Here is a 10,979-nt window from a genome sequence, read left to right on the forward strand (position 1 = left end):
TTAATTTATTTTCACTGCAACACTATTCCCACTGATGACACATTTTAAGTACTTTTTTTACCAGCATTTTAACTCCTTTGCTCACTGACCCTGAAAACCTCTCAATCTTGGATTGATTCAACCCGGCCTTCTAGACCCTATGGCTGCATGCTGATGCAGAAAATGCATGGTCCTTACCAGGTAATTACCCTCTAGCCATCATTCAAATGTTCACTCCTATCCTCACTGTTCAAAACCAGACCTGCTACCTTCCCCACACTTCTCAAGGCCTCTAACCTCTTCCACCAGCACCACTACTTGTCTACCACTTGGCAAGGAAAAGTAAAAAGTCTACCAAGCCTGAGCTCTTCTAACAGTTCTCCATGTTGATCTCCGGCTTCTTAGCATTGTCTTCCTTCCTGTCTCAGACAGTGAAGTGTCCTCCTTCCTGAAGCTAATCAACCTCTAAGAAAAGTCCACCCTCTAGCTTTCCTCTAACACCTCAACAATCATTTTCCTCTCTCTACTATGTTCCTGCCCTTTATTGAATGAACCTATTTAAATTTCCCCTGTTTTCTATAAACTCTCCCTTAATCCTGTTTCCATCTAACTCTTCTCTTTTCCATCATTTGTGGTTTCTCCAGGTGAGAAATTCACTTCCTTAACTTTCTCTTAGATTCCTTTCTAGGTGCTATTATCACCTGGTTCTCTACCTGGTGCTGATGTTGTTGATTCCTTTGCTGAATTCTTTTCCTCCACATATTGCTAAAAATTAATTCTTTATAAACCTTTTGTTCTAGGTCCTTAAGAGACAATATAAGAATTCTTTACTGAGCAGGATATTGCTAAATAGTCTTACTTGTCTATCTCATGAGACCTTTGGGCAACCATGCTTATTGGGTCTCCGGACCGCTTTACAGAAAAGAAAGAGTAATGCATTTATTCATCCATACCCATCTCATATTGGTCAAAGGTTTTGCCTGTAACTCTCCCACATTTTTAGCTAACATGTTTATGATGATTAATAAGGGTCCTGTTGCAGCCTACATCTCTTGTCAGGGGATTCTCTGGAACACGAGGCAAAGGGTTCAACAACAAGATTCCTAGGTGCGGGGATGTGGTACTTTCTTCTTAGCACATATCACAGTTGTAATTACATAAGGTAATAATTCCTTTAACTCCCCTCTTAGCTAAGAACTCATATATATCCTATGCTCAACTCAGTGCTTAGAACACAGTAAGTATCCAAGTACATATTTATCTATTTTTTTAAATTATGGTTTACATTCAATATTATTTTGTATTAGTTTGAGGTATACAGCATAGTGGTTAGACAATCGCATACTTTACAAAATGTTCCTCCTGATATTTCAAGTACATATTTATTAGGTGAATTAATGAGATGGACAAGTAGCATTTGTACTTATTCAAAGAGTTGGTTTAGAAATCTGACAACTATGACTTTTCAGTAATATTGTGTGATCTTGAATTTTCAAGGCTCTCTTTTGTCATAAATAATATGTTGCTAATATGCCCTGGCTGGTGTGACTCAGTTGGCTGAAGTGTCATTTCATGCACAGAGGGGTCACAGGTTCGATTCCCAGTCAAGGCACACACCCAGGTTGCAGATTTGATCCCCAGTTCTAGGCAGGGTCCGGGAGCAACAGATTGATATTTCTCTCTGAACTGGTGTTTCTCTCTCTCCCTTTCCCTTCATCTACATCTAAAATCAATCAATCAATCAAACAATAATAATATGTAGATAATATGGTTGCTTGGGTTTTTAGATGAGATAATGCAAACCTCCTTGTTCTGGACTTTGTAAATAATAAATCCATTGTTTTAAATATTTATTTTTGTTATAATTTTTTTGTGATTATTGCATTTAATTTTAATTTTTAGTATTTTTCCAAATAATAGATGTACATGTTCCTAAAAGATAAAATAATACTTTCAATTTTTAATAAAAAATAGCACCTCTTATCCCACTATTCCCCACTTGTAAATTCCATTCCTTAGTGCATTTCACTATTTAATCTATTATTACCTCTATATTTCTATATAATTCATTAATACTAACACTTTTAATTTTTTAATTTTCTATAATAAATAAGGGCATAAAACTCAAAAAATCTTTCAACATTCAAAAATTCTCCTCTTCTTATTCTCTCAAGAGTTATATAATAATTTTTTAAAATCTCCTCTGCTGATTATGTTATAATTAAATAATGCTCTCAGATGTTAATAGCATACTGTAATTAATAACATACTGAGAAAAAATGTGATTATATATTAATTCTTTGTGTTTAATTTAGAATAACAAACGTTGATATTCATTCAGAAATTTCTTATTTACATACTGTAATATCTCAGACAACAGCGAAAACTCATTCAATGTCCTCAAACATATGAAATAATCTATCATTCCAACTTACTTTTTTGAGTCATTTCTCTTGGATGTTCTTATTCCAATTCTCCTTTCTTAAATGACTACACACCAATATTCCTAGGAATCCTAGGTTTTCCTTTTAATATCATATTGGGAAATTTCTTTATCTCTCCCCTCTTTTGAATTTCTTGATTCTTGGTCTCACTCATTCCTTCTCTTTTATGTTTATGTGTTATTCTTTTTCAGTGATGGATTATGCCTTCTGTTAGCCTCCTGAATGGGTAAATAGCAAATAGATATTTTGAAACTTTATATGCTGGCAAACATTTTTTTATTTTAACATCATCTTTAATCTATAACTTGGATGGGTATAAAATTCTTACTAAGAAATTATTTTCAATCTTTTCCAGTATCCTTTCAAATATTTTAGTCCTCTGATTTTATGTAAGTAAAAAGGGAAAAGATCTTCAGTATGTGAGAATACTAAATTATAAGATTATTAAAGATATAATTCTATTTTCAAAAGTTAAACCTAATTGAGTTTTGAGTGTGTTTAAAAATGTAAACCAATCAAAAATTTGCTATTTAGGATGAATACCATTTATTATATTATCTGATGTGAATTCACATATTTATTTATCTTTCACTTTTTATTTTGAAAAGAATGAAGCCTACATAAAATTGCAGAGTCCAATAAATTTCCAGATGCTCTGCTTTAGAGGTACTAACTGTGAACTCACTACATACACTTTCCCTCTCTTTCACTTTCTGTTAATAAATGTACAATATGTACATATATATATTGCTTATTTATTTCATTATATTTTGAAACCCCTAAATCTGAATTTTTAAAGTATATTTTTATTGATTTCAGGGAGGAAGGAAGAGGGAGAGAGAGATAGAAACATCAATGATGAGAGAAAATCATTGATCAGCTGCCTCTTGCACGCCCCACACTGGGAATGGAGCACGCAATCCCGGGCATGTGCCCTGACTGGGAATCAAACTGTGACCTCCTGGTTCATAGGTCAATGCTCAATCACCAAGCTATGCTGGCCAGACGGAATCCAAATGTTTAATTAATTCAAGCAGTGTTAAGATTATTCAAAGGAAACTGTCAATATATCTAGAATTCTAGAATGAATCACAAATGCAGAAATAGCTGTAACTTATTGACTTGGCTGTTCTGGAAGATATATGCTCTGGGTAAATTCTAAATGGAATAGCAGTTCCAAAGTCCTCTCTTTAACATTATAAAAATAATAAAAAATAAACAAATGGCTTAGATTTTAGGATTGAGGTAACTAAAATCAGATTGGTTATCTAAAATGTTTATCTTACCCATAAAATTGAATGTAATGATATGCTGACCCTTTTATAATAATAAAATGGGTCGTTTTAAGAATTATCAAAGCTACATTTAAGGAAGAGAACACAAAAGGAATGTAAAAAAATAACCTTTTCTTCCTAGGATTTTCTAGGCAATTAACACAGAAAGGAGGAAAGAACAGCCTGAACTTTAAATTGAGATTGGCCACATGAGATCAGGTTTCCACAGTTGCAAAACACAACCCATATCATCCCTAATGAATGTTACTAAAATTGAAAACATGGAACAATATAGTTGTAGAAAACTCTTTCAGAGAATCATATGTATTAACTATATTTCATTTAATATATTCCTGATTCATTAATGCCTTCGTGCGTGTTTATATTTTAAAGTAAGGAGTCTTCCTACTATTTGTATACATTGCATCTTACAGACTGGTCTTTGGTTTCCTGTTCTTCTTCTGATTCCTGTGACCATTTCTGGGAATTCAATGAACATTGTATTTGAAATGAACATGAAGTAGGAACAACAGCATTTCTAAATCCCTGAGGTGTGATTGAATAACAGTGTGGTGATTGCTGGAGGGGGAGGTTGAGGGGAGTAGAGGAAGAGGAGAGTAAAAGAGGGAATAAATGGTGATTAAAAAAATTTAAAAAATAAATAAATAAGGAAAAAACAGTCCTGTAAGTTCCTTCTGGCTTGGTATTTGTACAACGTTGCCAACCTTTGCTTTTGATCCCATTAAAAGTTAACTGTATTGCACCAGTTTGACCCCAACTTTCTCCCAATGCTGGTATCAGCAAAGCATAATTTCTCTTTTTTTTTAAAGCCTGAATTCTATCAATCTTTATTGTCATCTGATTGGTTAAAATCACAGCTAATCTGTGATTATCTGCAAGGCTGATCATTTACTGCGGAAGGCCAGTTAGTAATTGAGTATAAAGGGATAGGCCATCGAGGTCGTGATGAAGAGGAAAAGCAGCACCACCACTACCACTAATCGGACCTTTGAGTGTTCTGAAAGGAAGTGTGGAAGGAGATAAACTTGTGCTACCAGCTCGGTGTAGTCACGACAATAAAAATATTGCAAAGAATTCTTTCAGGAGTGAAGCTCCCCAAAGCCTTTGGGTGTGCCTCCCCCCTAGGAGTTGTGGTATAAACTGAAGGTGCTGAATGCAGGCAGTAGCAAGGTCTACCACTCAACCATAAAATTTTCCTCTGCACCAATAAAAACTGCTTCACCTTCCACTCGAAAACATTCCCATATCTGCCATCCACTCCCAGCTGCATACTGACTCAGCTGTACCAGCAGGTCTTGGCTTATTTGTGAGACATTCTCTTCTTAAAATTTGCAGTTTCTAAGGCTTCCTCTTTAGCTACTGCGACCTCTGTGCTGAGCTGGGAGGGTTTCACTTCCAGGACTTCCTCAGCCCTCTAGAAACCTGCAGGCACCAGCTTTAATCTGCACCCCTGGGGACAGGGCAAACCCGCTGCATTTCAAAGCTGGCCCCTCCATGTGCAACCGCACAGCTTACTTAGGTACTTATTGACTTAATAATTTCAGAAGAAGTTGCAGGTCTAATGATCCCGCACCTCTAAGTATTTCAACATATATCCTCATAGAACACATTATTATAAATAGTCATAGCATGTTTATAAAGTTAAAGAAATGTAAAATGATGAGATATTATTGTCTAATACAAAATTGATATTCAAATTTTATATTGTCTTCTTTATTAAAGAAACACTTTTATTACTACTATCTAATACATAGACAGAAAAGCTTTTCTTTTAGGTATTTCTACTTAATCCATCCATGTACACATTGGTTATTGTGCATATTTGAAAATTAATTTACATTGACTTAAAAATACATTTTACAGCAATTTACCATAACAAGGATCCAATACCAAATCACACATTGTGTTCATTTTCATAGCTCTTTAGTTTTCTTTAATCTGATACCATTTCTAAGCCATTCTTTGTCTTTCCTGGCGCTGATCTTTTCAAATAATACTTCAAAATTATTTAGGAAAAGTTATTTGGTAGCGTATTCATCCTGATGAGCATCTGATATGAGTCTTTAATTTTGCCTAAGTATACTACCTGAAGTGTTTTCTCTAAAGCATCTTAACGAGAGGCACATAATGTCAGTTTTCCCCATCATCGATGATGTTCTATAATTACTTGGCTATAGGGATGTCCTCCAAATTTCTGCTGGATTAAAAATCTTAAAAAAACAAAAACAAAACTTATTCTTTTGAAAACTTATGATAAGTAGGGTAAAACAACAGATATAACTCAGGGTTGCCAGAAACATTACTTCCAGTAGAGACTAGATTTCTTGATTGACTATAAAGTCTCAGACTAAACATTAAAGACTTATGCTTAAATTGGAAACAAGTTAAGGGCATCATTACAGTAAATCTAATCGTATATGTGCCCAATCGGTCAATTGAAAATTTCCTAAAGAAGTGTGCTCCCTGTGTTGTTAAAAGCTATATCTTACAGCTTGCTTAGGAAAAGGCCCTTCATATCAGTATGGTGTCTTCTTCTATTTGCTGCTTAAAACACAGGTGTGACTCTTCCTCTTTTAGGCCCCAGTGACACTGTGACTGACGGCTACTCTTAAAAGATGAGTGCATATCTCTTTCTTAAAAATCTCTTTTCAAGGAGCTGCCACGTCATTTTAATACAATTTTATCAGAAAGGGGCTATCTCATGAAATAGCCTTCATTATACATTCACACATTCAATCACACCAACATCACTTTTCAAATACCACCTCTTACGAATGGACACTGTTCACTTTCTCAATAGCAAAGGCATGACATGTGATTTCCACCCATCAGTGGAGATTTCAATCACCCAGCATACTACAATTTCACGCCAAGTTAGCACCTTCATCGGGGAATGAAATTAACAGAACAAATCCTGGCTAATTGTAAAAGATGCTAATTACCCGCTCACCCTGTAAAATAGGGCATGAGTGATGTGTGTCGAGCCCTGCACGAAGTCATGAGCACTTGGAAATGCAACACTTAAGTAAAGCCTAAAACTGCTTATGCAGAGTGAAATGGAGACCAGACAGACAGAGAGCAAAAATATACACACGGTCAAGGACATAAGAATGTGCAGAGATTTTTAAAATCCCATTTTAGAACGCTAGCCAGACTAGTGGGGACTTGGATGACTCCAGGAATTCATTATGAAGCCTTCACTCTCATCCCCAATGCATATCTCCATCTGATCATGGTGAGAACCAGTCTTCACTGGTTAATCGCTGTTCACAGCTGGGACAGGAGTTAGCTGTGAAAGAGATGACCCCCCCCCACCCCGTTCAGCTACTCCTGGGGAGGGGGGGTCCACGTTACAGACTGGCAGTAATTAACTCCCCTGCTGGTGGTGGGCTCTGCAGAGAGGCCAGGAGCTGAGCAGGTCACAGGACATGAATCCTGAGCAGGCATTTCAGAAGCTGCCAAGCCTCTCCTTCTTGCGTGGTGCCCACCAGCTGGTGGAGGTGAGAGAGGAGTTAGCCCTGTCACTGTCAATCTGCTACCCCTCTCTGGATGGGAGACTCTTTTTCCCAATGTTGTCAAATTGTCACCTCTCGCCAGCACAAGGCTCACGTTAGGAAGGGAAACGTGTTCATTCATAATAATGCTGTTTAAGTGTGTGTGTGTGTGTGTGTGTGTGTGTGTACGCACAAGTTTAACATGCAACATGTATTACCTTTTCCTACTCCTCTTAGCTCTTCTGAAGATCTGAGCAATCACTTAAGATTCTATACGATTAAACCCAAATTTAAAAATCCAATGGTTCAATTTTTTCAGTTTGTCTGATAGGTCCCCCACACTAAATTTGCTATGAAAGGCAATTACCACATCACGTTTAATTAAAATGTCCCTGACTAATGGCTTGTGCAAACCACAAAGAAATTATGCCATTTACAATTGCAAAGGTAACCCAGAGAAAGAGATTGTTTGTGGTTAATTTGTGTAATGATGCAAAGGTGATAAAATATTAAGTCCTCAAAGAGGCAACATGAGAATTTTCCAAAAGATAGCTTTGTGACACCATTTAAATCTTCAATCTGACAAAAAGGAAAAGGAAAGAGAGAGGAATAAGAAAAATAGAAACACAAAGAAAATAAAAAGGACAAATGAAATTCCCAACTTTCAAATTATCTTTCAACAAAAAAGAATGAATTAATAATAAAATGTGTTTATATCATCATTAAAGGAATTTTATATAATCTTTTTAACTACAGAAAAACCATAAAAAGGAAATATTATGTTTTTAGAGTTTTATTTTTATTTATCACAAATAATAAATTCATAAGATAATGGTGACTGCTCACTTCATTCCATGACCATTGTTCCCAGAATGGTTTACATGTTCTGACATATTTTATATCAATATCAATTGCTTGATTTCATTCCCCGATGAAGGTGCTAACTTGGCGTGAAACTGTAATATGTTGGGTGATTTAAATCATATATATAATCATATATATATATATATATATATATATATATATATATATATAATGTAGAACAGAATATTGTAAAAGTTAAGTTACAAAATTTTTATTAAAACATTTCTTACATACCGTTATGTTGGCTGGGCCACAAAAATATTCCTTGTGGGCCGCATGTAGCCTTGGGCTGCAAGTTTGACATGCTTGTTGTAGAATAAACATATCTCTGTTCTCTGTGAATTAGTTGAGACTAATCTTATCCCAAGAAATCATTCAGCTGGTCTTACAGATAGGTGACGTACTGTTGATTGCAGAAACTGAGTAACAACAACAGAACTTAGAAACTAAGAATCACAGAATCATGGATTTCAGTTCAAGAAGATAGTTTGATCATCTATTACAGAGTAACATTATTTTGTAAATGGAAAAACAAGGTTCAAAGAAAGATAAAAGATTACACAGGTGGCAAATGGCAAATCCAGGGCTTGAACTTGAGTCTACATTTAATTCAGAATTTCTTTTGATTACTCTCAAATTAAAAATTATGTATTATTTCAGAATATGAGAGATGCTAGAGAAAAAAACATACTATCAAAAGTTGATGGTCATGGAATCTTGATTTTCAATGGGAGTATTTGTGACAGTTTTATAAGGCCAACCCACATACACACTGACCCAACAGGCAGCACCCCTCACCGCCCCGGCACAAGACCATCAGAATTCAGTGTGAGTGACAGGCTTCTTTCTCAATGAATTGAGAGGTATTATCAGTACCTGGGTATTGTTTAAATGGAAATTTTCATTCTACAGGGTTTTGTGTGTGTGTGTTTTAATACAATCTCTAGGAAACTTGCTAACCAAACTTTGTTCTCAGCCCCTATCTGGCAAGGTCCGGTAAAGTTTGATCTCTCATTCTCCATTTATCATTCAAGGTCCGCCTGGGATAAAGCGCCCTTTGCCTTCGGGGCCGTTACATGTACAGAAGACACAGGTAACAAGCTGGCAATTCCTCAGCCAACTTTGTCTAAAGGTAAATAAATGTAAATACAGGTTCTCAAATAATTGAATAAACCATTTCTTCCTCTCTTTTTTTCACTTCCTGCTAGGCTTTATGAGTTTTCAGTCATGTATGAACTAAATTTATTGATGCTCTCTAAAAAAAGAAATAATAATGTTTTTATGGTTTACTCTACAGTACATGACAAAAACTGATAGCATTTGGACTCTCAGAGCTTCACACAGAGTCTCAGTCACCTGAAGATACAGGAAGAAAAACCAATATCATGATTTGTGTTCCCTATAATGAGTTTTATTTTGTGGTTAATTTGTAAGCAAATAAATATTATCTAATCCACAGTCTTGATAAGGAAAACAAATTGTAAAATATTAACATATCCTTGTAATATGTATAAATTAAATCATATTAAAATTGATAGCAATTACATTCAGTAATAACTTTATAATTGATTGATTGCTGAATAATTATTTATAATGTTCTTGTTGCTGAATGCCTGTTTGACAGAATGTTGTCAATTCTAATATAGCAGATTGGGTCAGACTTGATTGGTGCCTTAATTATTCTTTACTCACATGTTAGGGGGTTGTTTGTTTTTCTGCATTGGCTATACACACTGACTACTTGCATAAATCCCAGAGCTATCTGACTTTGATTTGCTCTGGGTAGCTATGGAAAAAAAACTTAATGGTAGAATGGAACATATAATTTGGGGAATTGGGTAAAAAGTTGAACTTCTTCTTAAATTCCCATTAATTTTACTTACTATTAGAAAGAATACTCTCTGTAGAAGGTAAAGCACTGTGTCTGCTATCCTTAGCTTCAGCCTGCCTCTGATCTCCCGCTCCCCACACCAACTAAGAATAGTTTGTGTTTGTTTCCTCGAAGATACTGAAGGGCTGTTTCAAGCAAACCTACTTGTGATTTCTTTTTCTGACAGGGACCAGGACAACAGCCGTGGTGTCCATCTCATCATCAGTATTTCTGTCGGGGAAGGAAGAGTGCCAACGCTGAGCAGTCTGCTCAGACCTCTCTTGGCACCGGCAAGCGTGGTGCTGACAGCTTCTTGGCTCATGAACATTTCCAACATGGCACACAACCCACGCCCCGAGGGCCTACATGGGCTGCACCTACGTGTTTCTTCTTGCGTAGCATTAAGTAGAGTCATGTATGCATAAAATGCTTTAACAAATGTTCGGTAGCCAGTTCAGCTGTTGCAATAACTGCATTCTTCAATGTAAAAAGTGTACGTCAATGGCCAGTTGAGAGATGACTTTTTCTTTTTTCCTAGATGAAATACTAGTGGCCCATTTAACCTGGAGGACCCTGCAAGTGATAATAGATGGTCAGAGCTGGGTAGAAGGCTATGATTCATGGCTATTTCAAGTAGATGAGAGTTGGGACCTTAGGTATTAAAGACTCTAAGGCATAGGCATTTTACTTGACATTGGCTTAAATGCATGACATACACGCTGCGCTTTTTTCCTGCTAGCTCTGTTCCTCACAGGGAAGTCATACCAATTCAGACTTTTCCAAACATTGGTAGGTTTGGGACTGTTAGACTGGATGAGGGGGAAGATACTTCATTTACTCAGCAAACTGCCATCTAATTTCAATGTGTTTTTTTTTTCCTACCAGGAAGATTCAAGGCTTTGTTGAGAGTGATCCTAACTAGAGATCAATTAGTGAGTGTGAAATCCCAGACTCTTTCAGGACAAAATAATCTGCACCTGTTCAATTTTGAAATAGCCAAATATTCCTTTTGCAAAGGAGGGATCTATCTTTG

General features: G+C 36.0%; 1 pseudogene; it reads right to left on the reverse strand.

The window, feature by feature from the left end:
- Nucleotides 1–4,105: 4,105 nt before the first annotated feature.
- Nucleotides 4,106–10,283, reverse strand: LOC132237615 (DNA repair protein RAD51 homolog 3-like; annotated as a pseudogene).
- Nucleotides 10,284–10,979: the final 696 nt, after the last annotated feature.

Source organism: Myotis daubentonii, chromosome 6 (assembly GCF_963259705.1).
Source record: "Myotis daubentonii chromosome 6, mMyoDau2.1, whole genome shotgun sequence".
NCBI classification, from domain to species: domain Eukaryota; kingdom Metazoa; phylum Chordata; class Mammalia; order Chiroptera; family Vespertilionidae; genus Myotis; species Myotis daubentonii.